Source organism: Wasmannia auropunctata, unplaced genomic scaffold, assembly GCF_000956235.1.
Source record: "Wasmannia auropunctata unplaced genomic scaffold, wasmannia.A_1.0 LD336069.1, whole genome shotgun sequence".
Classification (NCBI taxonomy): Eukaryota; Metazoa; Arthropoda; class Insecta; order Hymenoptera; family Formicidae; genus Wasmannia; species Wasmannia auropunctata.
This window is the reverse complement of record NW_012026821.1, coordinates 1,190,261-1,206,740: the sequence shown is the minus strand read 5'-3', so window position 1 is coordinate 1,206,740 and position 16,480 is coordinate 1,190,261. Positions and strand designations below refer to the sequence as shown.

General features: G+C 41.7%; 1 protein-coding gene and 1 long non-coding RNA gene across 4 annotated transcripts in view; one reads left to right on the top strand and one right to left on the bottom strand.

The window, feature by feature from the left end:
• Positions 1-3,215: 3,215 nt before the first annotated feature.
• The window catches only part of LOC105450054, a 67,359-nt gene continuing 54,094 nt past the window's right edge, over positions 3,216-16,480 (top strand). For 2 of the 3 annotated variants that reach the window (XM_011689660.1, XM_011689657.1), the window contains exon 1: positions 3,216-5,206. The gene's annotated coding sequence lies outside the window, so the exon portion shown is untranslated. The remainder of the gene's footprint in view (positions 5,207-16,480) is intronic. The other variant, XM_011689658.1, reaches the window with a different exon arrangement.
• On the bottom strand, positions 10,718-14,697 carry LOC105450053. The gene is made up of 2 exons (XR_974422.1): positions 14,090-14,697; positions 10,718-11,123 (listed from the first exon to the last, which is right to left on the bottom strand). It is a non-coding gene; the product is annotated as an uncharacterized LOC105450053 (long non-coding RNA).

Here is a 16,480-nt window from a genome sequence, read left to right as displayed (position 1 = left end):
GCTTGAACATTGCGCAATTACACGTTGAGAAGTCATTTTAGCCGCCGTATGCTGCTCGAAATATTTAGATAAACATCGGAAATTCATGACGCAGACATACACAGATAAATGGGTTAAAACGGATTCCACTTTCTATTACCATGTCATTTCCGTTGAAAATTAAAATAATGATTATTTATAAGACTTGTTACTAGAAAATGAAATTTTAATTACTTTCTTTCTTTGGAAGATAATAATTTTTATTTTATTAAGATTTTTGATTTATACTTAAAGGCATATAATTTCAATTCTCTCAAGATATTAAAGTGGCATTAAGCGGTAGTAATAATAAATAAATTCCATAAATAATTCCATAATTTTACGGTAAGTTACGTCTACTCATTAAAAAAATATCAGATTGAATGTACAGCTATGATATAGGCATGCATCGAAATTAATCAAAAATGTAAAAAATGGATATTCGATATGAATTTATTATAATACGTTGTATAGTACGTTGAAGAATATAGAATTGCAATCAATATTTATTTTTTTAATATGTTGTTTTTTATACCTTGCTTTAATGTGGATCTTTTATTTGTGTTACAGTATCAACGTAGTCGACAACTCCGTTGTTGCGCATCGGTCGGTGAGTGAGAAAATTTTTTTATTGAGGTAAAGGATCTCAAATATATTTATAAGTTTGAAAAAAATGTATAAAAACCATGTTCTAATTTGTAAACACTTGATTACATTTTCCGAATGTTAGAAATTTCTGTATATATTAATTTCCACAAAACAAATAGAAACCTAATAGTAATAATAATTTTTTTAATAGCATCAATATAGCAAAAACTTTAATAATGTTTATTTATAAATCGCGGTAAAAATTGCTACACACGAATCGAAAAAAGCTAAGGTCCACATCTTTGTCGATTTATCGATTCGAACTAATTTCAATCAAATAAGAAATTCAGAAATGAGATCCAAATAAGATGATAAATTTTCCATATATATAATTCTCATGTAAATTCATTATTCATGTTTACCTTTAACATATTAATTTAAATATTTTATTACTATATTGTATATACTGTTAAAAAATTATTTTTCATATATATTAAAAATATATACTATATCCAAAATTATTATTTATTAATATAAAATCGTGATTAATTCTAAAATAATCTATTCAAAAATTTCTTTTGTTTCATGATGGAATATTTATTGGATCTCAAATCATTTTATTTTACCTATAATAAGGCCCAGTATAATAAAGCCCAGTTATTAATCAATACAAATGGATAAATTACACAAAAATTTACGTTACAATTAGCGCGTTATATAAGAGTAAATATTTTTACTCACATTGTCTGTACAATTAACACAATTTTATATCATGTCTACTGCTATCTCAATACGATTATTGATGCAATATCCGCTAAATTTCACATTATGGAAGCTTTATTCTCTAAAGATATCGCGATTACAGCTCGTTCTCGACGAAACTGCCATTTGCATCAAAGACTCGTAATTAACGTTATGGGATAAACACGAGGTGGACGGATGCCGCGTGCTGCTAAAGATCGTCGCCACGCTAACGCGCGCACGGCGGGGAGTAATCATCGCCATAATCCGAGCCGGTCCGCAAACATTACGGCATTTTCAGTGCGCGCCGGAGTGTCTCATAAAATAAAACTGTGAGTTGCCGCGAGTTTACGATCCGCAGCACTTTAACGGGGCGTAATCTTCGGGATAAGGTGTCGCAATTCGACGATGAGCAATTATTTCGGAATCGCCAGACATTTTTCGTCGCGCGCCTGCATTCTTCGTCGCGTGAATAGAATACCGCCGGGATCATCCAAGATGGCAATTACTTCCGAATATAAATCTCGTGTAACTTTATCGACCATGCTGAGACATACTTTGCTTACAATTTAAGTAACAGATTTTATTTCGGATCTTCGAAAACTCGTCAAAGTATTATATAGCAATAAAGTAAAATCTTAAAACGAATACAAGAATTAATGTAAATTTTCTTTAGATATTTACAGTTGCAAGTATCTGCATACAAGTAACATGTGAAATTTAAAGAGCTTTCCCTGAATAAATACAGATCTGATGTTGAAAGAGCTAACCGATCACTGTTATTTTCGTAAAACCGATCGTCTTTACAATCGCTCGCGCATAGAGACGCGTTGCAAAATGCCATCGGTGTTAATAAGGTATGTGCATACATGACCTAAGACTCCATATGTTTTGTAGCGCCTTATGCGTAGCGGCGAAATGTTTAAGTGAACGACTATACGATGCTTGCGTACGTTAAATGTCATAATTAGTTTCAAGTAGGCAGGTATGACAGGGAAGAAACGTGCCTGCGTATATTACGTCAACGCGGCAATGGCTAACGGTAATAATCTGGAAGGTTGCAATGACGACCATGGGCTCCAAGTCAAGTTCAAGATCCCAAGGTTTCGCTCGCGTACGAACGGGAAGTTGATGGTCGCGAGTCTTGAGCGTAGGCAAGAATGACCAAAATAAACTGTGACTATACTGCCGAAACGACGCGCGTTATATAATCGTGCGATCATTTCGAGATTCTATTTGTAAAATCTGTGGATACGTTATTCTAAAAAGAATACCGATAATCTTACAACATATTCTAATTAATCTAATTGATGATAGAACTTATAAAAATCATGAATTATTATTAGTATTTAATATCGAAGTAAAATATACGTGTGATTTTCTTATAGAGATCAACGACCGAGCGTGAAACTGTCGCGCGTTTTGCAATGGTGACATAAGCGTATTTGTATGCGAGTCGAGTGGCAGTCCACGCTGTGTCGCTAAACACTGTTATGTAGTGTGAATCACGCATTATATATATGTTCTTACATATATATGCTCCGTCACGATAAAATATTCAGATATTCAGGCCACCCACATTTTAAGTAAGACGCTAACTGTTCAATGACATTTTTGACATGCTTATTGCCACCATGAAATTTAAAAAAAAACACCTGCCTTTTATTTCCGGAATGTATTATATATAATAAAGTGGATAACTTCTTATAGTCGTACTAAAAATGACAGAAGTTTTAAAATGATTACCTCTGTCATAGCCATATGGTTACGTATAAATTATGAAATTAAATATTACACACACACACACACACACACACACACACACAACTACGATCTATATTTTTATATCTGTGAATATAATATAGACATTAGTAGTTCCTTATAGTCTCATACAGGTGGCTGATTTTATTCGTATAAATAACACGTAAAAGAGTTAATAAAAGGGTTAAAATAAGATTCATGTTCGCAACAATGCATTCGTCATTAAAAAAATTAAACGCCAACGGCAATTTCCGGTTCAGAACCTTATAACGTACCGATAACATTGTCCGATTATCGGCTTTCTGTGATACGATAATCTAAGTAAATCACAGAGGGGGAATATTTCTCCATTTCCTTCCTCGTTTGCGCGAAGGATGGTAGCCAGGGACGCGAAACAAAAAGTCGCGCACTATCGATTTCGAGGTATCGAGAGAAAAGACGACGCGGCCGTTTGCTAGTGCAACGTCCTAGCTAACCATGGTGTTTGAGGTGCACGCTTGATAATGACAGGGCTTGCCAGTACGATAACTGGAAGAAGGAAGGAATTATAGGCTATGGGCATCTCGTAAATATAAGCCGTATAGCTAAAGCTACACTTTAACGTCATCGCTTCTTCCTGGGAACTTCGTGATTTTCGCTTACGCGCGTATTTGTTGAGAGAGGCAATTCAGCCCGCGAGAAGACTCGACGATTGTTTTTCCGGAAGATGATACGCGATAAATTCATATTTGTATTTGTCTTTTATCCTCTCGGGAATTGATTGACAAGCTTTCTGAACGTGATGATCTTTGAATATTATCTTGATTACATTAAAGTCTTTGAAATATATTATTAATTAAAAAATCTATTTTGCAACAAATTATAAAATATAAAATATAGTTCTCTTTATACAAATGATAACGAACAAGTTTTTATTTGAACTCTTGAATGATGCAAGCAGAAATCTCTTTCTCTTCTTATCTATTCGATTATAATTTATCGCGAATAGAAATTTTAATATTGTACGGCTAATATATAGTATGTTTATCGTTTCAATAATATACTGAAAAAAGTTCCAAGGCAGAAAAATTCTGTTAGAGATATTTTGATCATCGTCACGTTGACTTTAATAGCGGAAGAATTAAAAGCGATATCCCAGCTCACTTCTTACAAACCTGCAATGCATTATGTATGTAATGTAGCGTAACCTGTAAGGCGATTTTTCAACACACGAAGGATGTAATTTTACGGTTGGCTATCATCGCCTTTTGTAGCGGAAGGATTAAAAGCGATATTCGCGTACAATATTGTAGCACACCTGACCTTGCCTTATATCAATTTTGAATTAAATTTCTTCCTGCATGAAATTTAGCCGCGTATACACGCTTTATCCTTTGCGTCATTTTGTTCATGAAGCAATTCAAGCTATAGAACGTTTTTATTTCTTTGAGTACAGTTGTGAAATTCAAAGCTCGGTCAAAAAATTGAAAAGATCATTAATCAGCCGTTTTTTTGAACTCGGTTGTGTCAAGCCGAAGAGAAACGCTAATGAAATTTAACAGCACGCATGCATGCGTGTCAGTGACAAATCTACTTCATCTTTTGTAGGATCATTTCCGCGTGGCCGTTTTACTATTGTCTATTATTGTCACCTCGAAAAGAATCCTAACAATTATTCGTCCCACAGGACTGGACCGATCCACATAGGATTATTTGGGCATAGAGAACTCACGGACTCGAGCTCATTGTACAATGGACATTCACATACATTTACACATCAAAACTATATTCTACTACATGCACTTTTGCGAATGATAATGTAGTGCATAGTTAAGCAAAAAGAGAAGTAAAAGATAATTTAAACTAAGAGGAAAAGGAATAAGAGTAGATTGCTTAGATGTATATTTGTTAGGAAACTTTATTAACTTGGAAACGCTACAGGCCTAAAGAAAGACAATCATCCACGAGGGTCTACGTCATGGGTGAGATTCCTACTCCGAGTGCCATACGGTTTATCAAGATTCCAACACGTTTTCAAGCACGGGGATTACCTTTCAGCAAGTTGCTTAAGGAGCTGTTGGCGGACCGCGCAATCGTGGGCGGATGATTTATATCGCGGGTATGTATATGAATAAAATAAATTTACTGTCAGCGCACCGCTATAATATGATTTTCGACACGAGTAAGTTTCAAACCCAGGTAAATTCCATCCGTCGTCGTCGCAACATCGAAATAAGAACGAGCGAACTGGCTTGCGTCGCCAGTTTCGCCACATAAATTTCGTACGCCATTGCCAATTCGCGCGCCCCGTGCGAAATTTACGACATAATTTCGAGAAACGCGCGTTCTCTTCTCGTCGCTATAATTTTCGCTTCCACGTGCTCACAATAGCAAACTTAGACGTGTTAATTAATGGGTTATTAATCATTATATTCGCAGCTATTATTTGCGCCCTGCACATACTGTACACATTCACGCTTTCCAATTGAAAAGATTACAGTACAGCTCCGAGATCGCACATCGTAATGATTGAAATCATTAGAACCACGATCACGCGCGTTCGTCTTACCGTGGTGGTTAATTCGACGGCGCGCCGCGATAAATCCTACAAATCGTTACAACGGTAACGGCCAGGTAAAAAATCGCCGTCGTGATGATCGCTCGTATCCGAAAGCAACGAGTACCTACTCAGCCAGCGAGGAAATCTAACGTTAATTCCTCGTGATCGAGCCGCGCTTAATCGCGTTTGAACTTCCTTGGGTCCTTGACCATCCTCAACGGTACATTACAAGGTCACACGATGCGAATTTATCCGAGCGTCCGCAGCTGGTTAACCAGTCGGCAAACATGTGTGCACGGTTTCCGTAAAACTCACCGTGTGATTTGTAACACTTATATATATACACTTTATCGGGCGATATATCGCGCGCTCTTGCATAAACCTTAAAATAAATGTACATGAAACATTGCGTTTCAATGACCCTTTCTGACCGTGAGAGAGGCGTATGGATAAATTAATTATTTCGGCTATATTCTCACGGCTCTTTTCACGAGACGACGCGGCGTCGCGACAGCATCTCACAATCAGAAAGTCAGTCCCTTGGAAATGAAATCTCTTCGGCGAGCTGAAGACGCACGTGCGCTAGTCTACCGAAGTCCCGGATGCTGCTTGAGGGGCACGCGAGAGGGAGAGAGAGAAAGAGAGCGGCGGTGGACCGGTACACCTATCCCCGCCGTGGCATGTACCAGATGACTCTATAACACGCGAAGGCAATGTACCATTTAATAGCGCATACACGATCCTCGGCTTATTCCTCTCGCGTGCCACTCGCGCCTTCTTGCGCCGAGCGCCGCCGCCGGCCGACCGGCCGCGGCCGACCGGCGCCGCTGATTGCTCTATCGGCCGATATCGATTTCGCCGCGGTAGCTTTTTGCACCGCGCCGGGAAATATGCGAACCGTCTGCAAATGAGCCGCGCCGCTCGAAGGGCCCGGCTGATTGTTGAAGCGTTTCTGATTTAAGCCGAGCCGTCTCTCGGGGGATATACGAGGATTACATTTTAATTGCGCGCCCCGGCCGCGTTCGTCCCTCGCGTGCCTTCCTACCTATTTTTTTTCACTTTCTTCGGGTCGTTCTTAGAGACGCGAGAGATGAGTTTGCCGGAAAACGTCGATCGACGTACGCGGCCTGCAGTAATATGCCCGTAGACATGTATAGTAGGATATAGGGAAGTTGGTTCATTAAAGGGGCAATTATGCCCGCTTTTTCATCGGTGTCGGTTGCATAATTTACGGATGTTACGCAAACACGCTTTTTCCCGCGTTTCGCTATGGATCTTATTTTATTGTGCTCGACGGCACTATAAAATCTCAGGAATACGCGCACGTTTTTATTCGTATCGAGGCGAATGCCGGAGGTACAGCACCGCTATTTCTGCAACGTGCGCGCGTAGCAGATGGTGCGGATCTCGCGGCGGTATGCAACGCGAGCATGTAAACAATTCGAGTTTACAATGTCACGTATCCGCCTTGAAGCCTTGAACGGTGCATTTCAGGGCGGCGGCCTCTCGCATGTTATCGTGGATTCTATTGACAATAAACGCCGCGCGCGCGCGGTTACACAATACGCGCCCACGTAACTGTACACTACAGCAATAGCGCAGCGGACAATAGCGCTACGTAGGAAAGATATTCATATAATCCGCGAATACCACTCGCGTTTCCCGCAGCCAAATGCTGCGTCACGAATAAATCACGAAATAAGCTGGACTCGTCTTTCGCGCCGTTCACGTGAGAATTCGTCCGCGATATTTTTATACGATCTTACAAAAACCGTGATATAATAATGGTATCCTCTAAGTATCTCATCCTGCCTTCCTCATTGTGCGATCGTTAATAAGGTTCCTTAGCAATTTAAATACAACGCACAACTAATTGCGGAAGGTGGTACTATTACATTTATTACCATCCTCGTGTAAACTTGAATTTTTATCATTAAATATGCAAGTCGTATTATCATTAAAATTAAAAATTATAATCAATTGTCCGGAGATGTGTGACAGTATAAACATCGTCGCCGCGTAAAACGACATATCGCGATTTATAGAACAATGGCAGCGCCGTATTTCGTTTGATAGTCCATGCGAGATAAATAATATGACTTACACGCGCATCACATTGCCGGCTTTACACGCCTCAGGAATTAATTCGAGCGTACGGGAGCAATAAAACGAACGACACAGCTCCCGCAAACCGTAACGAGACAATGACGGTGGTACCGCGTATCCCTGTGTGCAAATTTAATCGCGCAACGGTAAAGGATTTGCACGAGCAAAACGTCTCCGGGATTTCTCCTTTTCCTCCCGGGATTGTTTTATTATCGTATTATTATGACCGAGTTTTACAGATCGTCAGACTCACGTGCTCTCCGTTAATTTGGTCCACGCGTGGTCGGCCTAATGACGTTTAAATGGCGAAATACAGCGAATCGTTTTTGCGAAAGTCATACCTGTCCTCCTTTTTTTTTCCTAACGCGAACGTATTATCTCCTGTTTATAAATGTTGTCACTTATTTACAGATTTAACTTCTTGTACTATCATGTTCTGCAAATCGCTTTCGAAACAGTCGCTGCAGTCACACATGTACCTGCGTGTCTCGGAGTTAATACGCGTAACCAGCGCATTTTTCCAGGTGCGTACGAGCCACGTCACATCCCGACGTAACGCTATCCACAATTGAATGAGATATGAGCGACACGCAACTGCCATGTGCGTGAATCTACACGCGTTTAGGACGCGCGCGCACTCACGCACACGCAGACGTCCTGTTCATCCTGCGAGCGTCTCCGCTCGTCGTCCTCTTCCCGTTTCGTCCCCCTCGGCGATGTACATTCATCTGCCTTAATAGCTGTTCGCGTACCGGAAGGTCGGCGGATAATGCTCCATAAATTGCCGGAGATTAATCCGACTTTACGGCTGCCCTCTCGTCCGGCATCCGCGTCGATTTAAGCTCCCAGGACCAAGTGCCAGGTGCAATGTAAGTACCTCGGCTCCCTTTCTTCCGGATGATCCGGAGATAATTCGATCATGAGCGGCGATTGCAAACGTACAATGTCTCGGAAATTCCTCGGGCATTGCCGCAGAAATGTCAGAAGTTTTCGCTTTGATATAAGACGGGATAAAACAATAGAAAATAATAGACAACCGCTGGACGCGGGGGAGTAAAAATTCGAAAATTATTATTGCTTAGGTCGATTTCGTTTTCTTCTGTTTGAATGCACACGAACAACTGCGGTAGTTGAATTGTATAACGGTCCGTGATAGTTGTGAGATAAAGAGAGAGACGAGAGAATACATATGTATGTGTTTTTTATATCACTTTAGACCTTTGCCAATTTGGGGGAGGCATTCCTGTGATTCATAAAAGATTTTCCTGCGCCGCGCCACGAGCGGGCATAGAAAATTGTGCTAGCTGACGCGATTGTAACGGTATACGACTCGTTTGTACGCGAATACCATTTGATTTGACATCAGAGACCCGGTGTATGGAAAGGCAATTTTATCCGTATTCATCGCGATGAACTATAATAAAGTCTCATTTGAATCGTGCATACAACGTGACTCCATTTTACGGCGATTTCATTTTCTTCCAGGTAACTGTATTCTGTTTAACTATTTAGAAATGCGTACATTCTTAACCATTAAATGAATAAAAATGCGTACACCACGCGTCGAGTTATATATATTGGCCGGCGATTACTGTCGAGATTGGCAGCGATGTTTCGTGTTTGCCGCTTTTTTTTTTTATTAATGGGAGGATCCACTCAAGTCTAACGAGAACTCACAGCAGTTTTCCTGAGCGATGATGCCTGAATTATTCGATGAGGATTCTAACTGTGAAGTGTCCGTGGAAATTCCTGTTTAAATAGTTGGTCTACATCAGTGTGAAAAAATTTCTCGGATAATTATCATACTCGCGAAGGCAATTATCCGAGCTGTGATGTGCCCCGTGCAATGAGGGCACGGCTTGTGGCGCGTCCCCCAAACGCGGTATGCATTTCAATCTGAGTTGTGGAGAAACTGATTAAAGAAATATTCTTTTATTCGTATTACCGTTATCGAAACGCGGAATATATATTCGCTTTACTCTCGGAAGACACGCCGCTGAAGAGGTTCACTGAATTTTCTATGCCGGTCGGTCTTCATGTATCAAAAGGAGATGCTTCGCAATGCGACCCGTCACGTGCCGGTAGTATCTTCCTAGTAGTTCGTGCTTAGAAACAGCCGTCCGAACGTTTCGCGATGCGGACCGCGCGGAATGCACAAACGCGAGGTGACAGCAATTATCGATCCGGCGGAAACGTCAGTCGCGAGGAAACTTCTGAAAGCGCGGCCGCCTCTTAAGAACAATTGACCCCTGCCCCCTGAAATTTTTTATTTACCGGCTGGACAGACGCGTGGCTCGTCGCGAGCAGCCTCAAACGATAAGGGAATAATTACGGTCCAATCTCTAATTGAGACGCCAGCGTGAAGGTACTTCGACAATCTTTGACAAGCAATATAAATTAGATGAACGAAATTATAGTAATCGCATCTTGTCACGATGAAAGGTGATTAATTTTGACAATTATCCTTCGCATAAGTAAACATGATAGAGATGATGCATCTTTAGTCAAATTAGGGATTTATCTACAATTTATTATAATAACCGAATAATTTTCTAAATAAATAAGAAGTTTTAGACGGAGCGCGGAATATTATATATAGGTATATATAGCTTCATAACGTGAGACATCATTTTTAATTTTTAATCTCTCGTAAAAATATTTTTATATAACAATCAATGCTTGTTTGTCTTTTGATTTTCTAAACCAGCACTATAACTCGTTCATTAAATAGTATACGGTACTTATGCATAATTATTGTCACTTGTTGCAAAGGGATTTTCGACCTCGCGGAGCACAAAGTTCCGTTCCTATAATATTCAGATGATATTTTACGGCTTAGCGTTCTAGCGGTATTCTTAAGTGCTTTGAAGTATTTTTAGGACGATTCTTTTCGGCCTTCGTTCTTTCCGTTGAACGGTATCTCATTGTAGCCATGAGTCAATATATATACATATACATACATCATTCTTCTGAAGTTTTGTATTTGTTCCGTTAAAACTTTCGATTATACGTACAAAGAATATTAGCTATTTTATGAATTTCCGAGCATCTATGAGATGTAATATACTCATAAGATAATCAAGACATAAAATTTCATAATCGCTGTTCAGTTTTAGAAGATAGATTGTATCATAGATTGTGTAGTGAAACATTATGTACGGCCTATCATGCGCTAATTTAACATCCTACTTGTTTTTTTCTTATTTACACCCATTTTCTTCATTACCTTATGTTAATGGGGTTACATCAACAAGGAAGGAAGTTTCTGATTCCGACGGCACTTATCCACCATAATCCATGTAGAACGGCAAGATCATTTGCATAGCATCCTATTTGCAAGATCGTAGTTCGTTAACTGACATCTCGCGATCTAAAACACGAACGGGGCGTGCGACCAGAAAGCAATTATTTACATCGTTAAGATTGCGAAACAATCGAATAATTTGCCGGTGAAAAAAAACGAGGATATGCCGCGCGGAAGCCTTCCGTGCGAAAATTGCAAATTTCTTTTCATCTTTCCGACAATAAATCCGAACTGTCGGATGTATTATGAAATAAATGTATTGTTATAGTTCTCATTATAAATACAAATACTCTCAAATTTCGTGTATCAAAAGACAAGTAGGAATAATTGAATCTTTAAAAATGCAATTAAAAGAAAGGATATATGCTGACTTTTATACAGTAAATATGAATTAAAATTATGCCATCTTTCCGGATCAAAGTACTGTTTTAAAAAATAACTACGAATTTTAACTATGCGATTATACACCGAACGAATACAGGAAGGTAAGAAGGATGTGCTACCATAATGAATGAGACGCCATAATGCGTTTTATCGCAGGGTGATTCTTTTGTTCCATATAATCGCGGCTTACAAATTGAACCTTGAACTCAAATTGACTGTTAAAGGCGATGAGTTAATTTTCCCTTTATGAAGCAAATCATTAGATATCTGATACGTTCATTCTATTAAAACTAGCTATCGTAGAAATCTTAATCTGGTTTATCGTAATGGTTTTTTTTTTATTACAGAAATGTTTGAGTGACCTACCGTTTTCTAATTGTTATTCCACGCAATTTTAAACATAGAATAAAATATTTTTCCTGCGGTATAAATTTTTCATATAGACGTTTTGTCCTTTGTTCCATTCGTGAAGCTGTACGCTACCGTTCAACACATCGCGGGGGCAATTAAGAGCAAGCTGCGATCATGAGGTTTATCTTGATTGCAAGCGAGCGACGTCGCCCAGAAAATAATTGCGGGTTTTACGTTGAATGTTTGATTGTCACCGGTGCGGCGGTGCGCGTGAGCCCGCGACAAGTGTGACCACGACGAATCGAGTACCGTAATCGTCTTTTGTTACGGTGGGACGCGTGGCTTCGATAAGTATACACGTTACATTGTCCGCGAGCGTGTGCTCGCGGTCGGAGTAGTACGCACACGCGGGGCCCCCTCAATTAATAAAAGTACTGTAAAAAAACGGGATCGCGATTGTAATTAAAGCGCGATACGGAAGCTACTGCTCCGCCGAGCCGCTGCGCAGAGCGGTGAGGAGAACGCGAGAGAGGTGATTCGCAGCGAGAGATGGAGAGAGAGAGAGAGAAAGATAGATGGGAAAAAGAAAGCAGAAAGAGAGAGAATAAAGGATGAACGAGGAGGAAAAAGAAGAGGAAGAGAAGAGTGGACACCGGTCACGCTTCATGCCAATTTAACTCAGCCTGGATGCACGACGACGACGGGAGACGACGGGAACGAGAATGAAGAGAAGAGAAAAAAAAGGAAAGGGAAAGAAGTATAAGAGAATGGAGAGAAATGGTCGCGCGTCGCGAATGACGATTTATGAACCCTGTGCGCAGTGACGTAACTCTTACTCACGTCGCGTTAACACCTCTCACGGCAATGTGTTTATTATCGATTGATTATAATTTACTGTTTCGTATTGACACGAAGGGAAAGATTTCTGGAAGGTTCTTCGCGCGACTGTAGAAAATTGCAGGAGCACATGAGAATTGTATAGAATGTAGACAATAGAGAATTTAATTCTAATTGAACTTTATTTAGACGGAGATCCAATTTACAACTTAATTGTTAAGCTATTTTGTAAACGCGGTAGACATGCCGTATCATCATGTGCTGTACGTATATTACATACTGAATATCATTCTAACGGGGGGGTCGCACACGCGGAAGCGACAAGTGCAAATCGGCGATGGAAGAATGACACGGAAAGTTGGAAACAAACAGGAAGAGGAGCGGAAGGTATATACGGAAAGGTAACGAGCGACGAGCGTGCGAGAGTAAACCGGATGGCGAAACGACTTTTTGAGCGAGTAAACACTCATACATGACACTCGAGCACAAAACGGTACCGTTTTTTCCTCGCCTCCTGCGTGCTACTCATTTAAATAAGATTTATCTTCGCGCACGTCAGATGAAAGATTGCATGACGCGGCGACGCGGTCCCGCCATTAATTGACACGATGATTATTTTCCCCGGGCGGCAGTGTAAATTTCTTTTGACGTAAAAAACAAATCTTGGGGACACGTGTATAAGAGAACAGGAAAAAAGGACGTCGTCGTAAACGAAAGTTATTAGGCACATTAAAATGTGCGGAATAATCAGATCGGATTAACTTCATTTGCATCCTAATGCTTTTAATATTCTGAATATTTATTTTATGCATATTTTTGCCTTGATGTACTCTGTGGAAACGCCTCATGTGGAGTGCCTCCGTAATTAACACCTGAGAAATATATAAAGCACGAGTTTCTAACGGGTTAATTTATCAGTAGTACGGTATTGTCAATGAAATATCACATAGTTTCGATCCCTTTCGTGAGCGCCGAATGCAATTAGCATCGTGTAGCCGGCGACCATTTCCGGAGCCGATGTAAATTGATGACACTACAGAACGGGCTTAGTGAACCATGGAAGATTATCGCCAAGTGTCGTGATATTACATCTGGGGACCCCGTCGACTGCTTGGACATCCCCCGGTGTAATTTATACGAGGAAGCGAGGAGATTTATGCTACCCACAGGAAGCTGCGTAGCAACGTCGCGGACGATTACGCGAGAAGTGTCGTTTTCGAGGAGGTGCTTTATAACGAGGGGAAGTTAGGTTCGCCGATCGAACACACCGCAAGATCCATTACGAATCTCTATCGCCTTTCTCAGTTATCTCTTTAGACTAGCATCTAACCGCGATGATCTGTACGATCAATTTATAGTTTTTCTTCGCGCATATCTTGTTCGCATGATAAGGCGTCATACTTATCGCGAGGACGTATACAGATTAGTGAAAGAAAGTCTGTCGTTAAGAAATAACGTACGAGAAGCGGGACGGCGTGATCTCGGGTGTCGGTAAGACGTCCTGGAAATCTCTTTCGTACATTTTTGATTGAAGGCATCGTGTATGGATTTACGACGCGCTCATTACCCTTTCTCAGAACACCCGCGAGACTCCGAAGCGCATCTCCACGGCAATTTCGCGCGATAAGGTACGACGATAAACCGTCGCGATAAGTGTCACTCGCGTGGAGTTGTGCCTCGCTCTCAAACACAGTCGTACGTGTCGAGGAGCGAGACCAGGCCGGTGCGGTAAAACGTGACAGCGATGTAATAACTCGAACCCGTATACGCGCATTTATTCCGCGGCTCTATTCCGGTAGTTTTCACGTAAGCGCAACTTCATTATCCCAATCTTGCCGCGCGATCGCGGTCAATCTATACGCCGGGGGGCCTCCCGTATAATGCGTAAGACGACATTGCACAACGGCGAAACGATCCTCTACGTTGCCATACGCTGTCCGGAGATGGAATCGCCTCGCGCCGCTACGTAATTCGAAATGATTTTCTCGCGACGACGCCTCCTCCTCTTCTATACTCCTTCTCTCGCACCGGTGCGCCGTGTCGGCCGTGACACACGCTCGACCAGATTCCATCCCGCCGAGAGACTCTTCTTGAGGGCCCCCTTACGGTGCCCGCTCGTGCGTGAATCGTACCTCGGCATAATACATCGGAGAGGATCGGCCGTTTTATATTATTAGTCAGCAGGCCGAGGGAATATCTCTTGGTTGAGAAGCCGAGCCGCGAGGAGAAGAACCGGGACGGACGGGAAAAAGCCGGGGCGCGGCACAAGAAAGGGATGACAAGGATCGAGGGAGGAGAGAGAAAAAAGGAAGAAATTTCCGTGCACTCGTGCGATTATAATTAGCACGCGAAATTGCCGCGTACACAATTATAACGCAGATTGCGATACATGCGAGTCATCCCGCGAGCTGGGGCCATGGACAGCTGCGTGACAAGTGTTAATCCTGAAAAGGAAAGGCCGATGAATTGATGAAAACTTGTAGACGCTATTAAGCGTATAATTTGCACGATATTGGATGACGTAAGAAGAGCTCTGCAATTACAAAATATTAGGATCCGGCTGATTCGCACGACCCTTAGGACGGGAGAGAAGAAGCCCGGAAGAATATCATGGGCAGGCGTGTAACGGCAGGACGACCGGAAACGGGCGAGCCGCATGAAGAAGTGTTCGAGAGGAGCCGAAGAAAAATGGACGACGGGGCGGAGCGACAAAGAAGCAAGTCGAGAGCAGTCCTTCGATTTTATCGTCATTACACCGCGCGCTCGTATTTGTCGGCGGAATAAAAAGGGAACGACTAGACGGGATGTGCCCAGGAGATGCACGGAGTAGTGCAACTTGGTGCAACTGTGGCACCGGCGAGGAAGAGAGATAAAGGAAAGTAATAATGCAGGCCTTGCGTTTTCTCGCAACACATCCGCTCTCGACTCGCCTTCTTTTCAACGGCCACGCCGCGCCGAAGGTCGGAGGGGATCAGTTTGTTACGAGCGTTTCTCGAGTCCAAGAACCTCGGGAACGACCTTGGACGACCTTGAACGACGCACCGAGAGTGGCGGTAGCCACCGTGTGACTTCTCGCGCTTTGAGGACGCGCTGATTCCGGTTCGCCAGCCTGTCGTTTATTCCGAGAACTGCGCTTTCCGTGACAAATTATACGTTTATAGAATATCCTCTTTTGAATAAACGAGAAACTGTAAATTCTTTTTTTTATCTCATAGAAAAGGAAGGCACACTAGACATTCCATCTACGTAACAGCACTCTACTTTATTGCACAATATTTGTAAATATTAATGGCGCGAATTTAACGCGCCCTGTATCTCTCTTTCTTGCTTTCAGCAGCTGTGCATATACAAACATAATTGCCCTATTATTGGATTCTTGCTCTCGAGAAGCACGTTAGAAAACACATTTGAATGCTCTCGAATGCACGGAGAGTTTCCTTTTCGTAGCCGTATTCCCGGGATTTGCAACTAAGAAACGTAGATTCCGTGTTCTCGGGCTATTGAATGCAAGAAGAATTTGCTTTATGTACCGCGTCGTGAAGATCGGATTGTACTTCAATATTAAACGGAACTTCTGGTTACCTTCGTCCGGCTTGTTTCGTTGTTAAATGGATTGCGTCGAATGCGGGAAAGCGTTCCCTGCTCTCTCTCTCTCTCTTTCTCTCTCTCTCTCGTAGCGTGAGATGATCGCACGAGGTCGGTAACTCGCCCGGGTCTAGCAAAACCGTGTCCAATCTCCACAATCGTGTATCTCCATTAGGTGTACAGTTATGATATATACCGGGCTGGTATCACGTAACTGTACCGCATTAAAGTACTTACGGTCTTGACAACGAGTCTTTAAACGTATA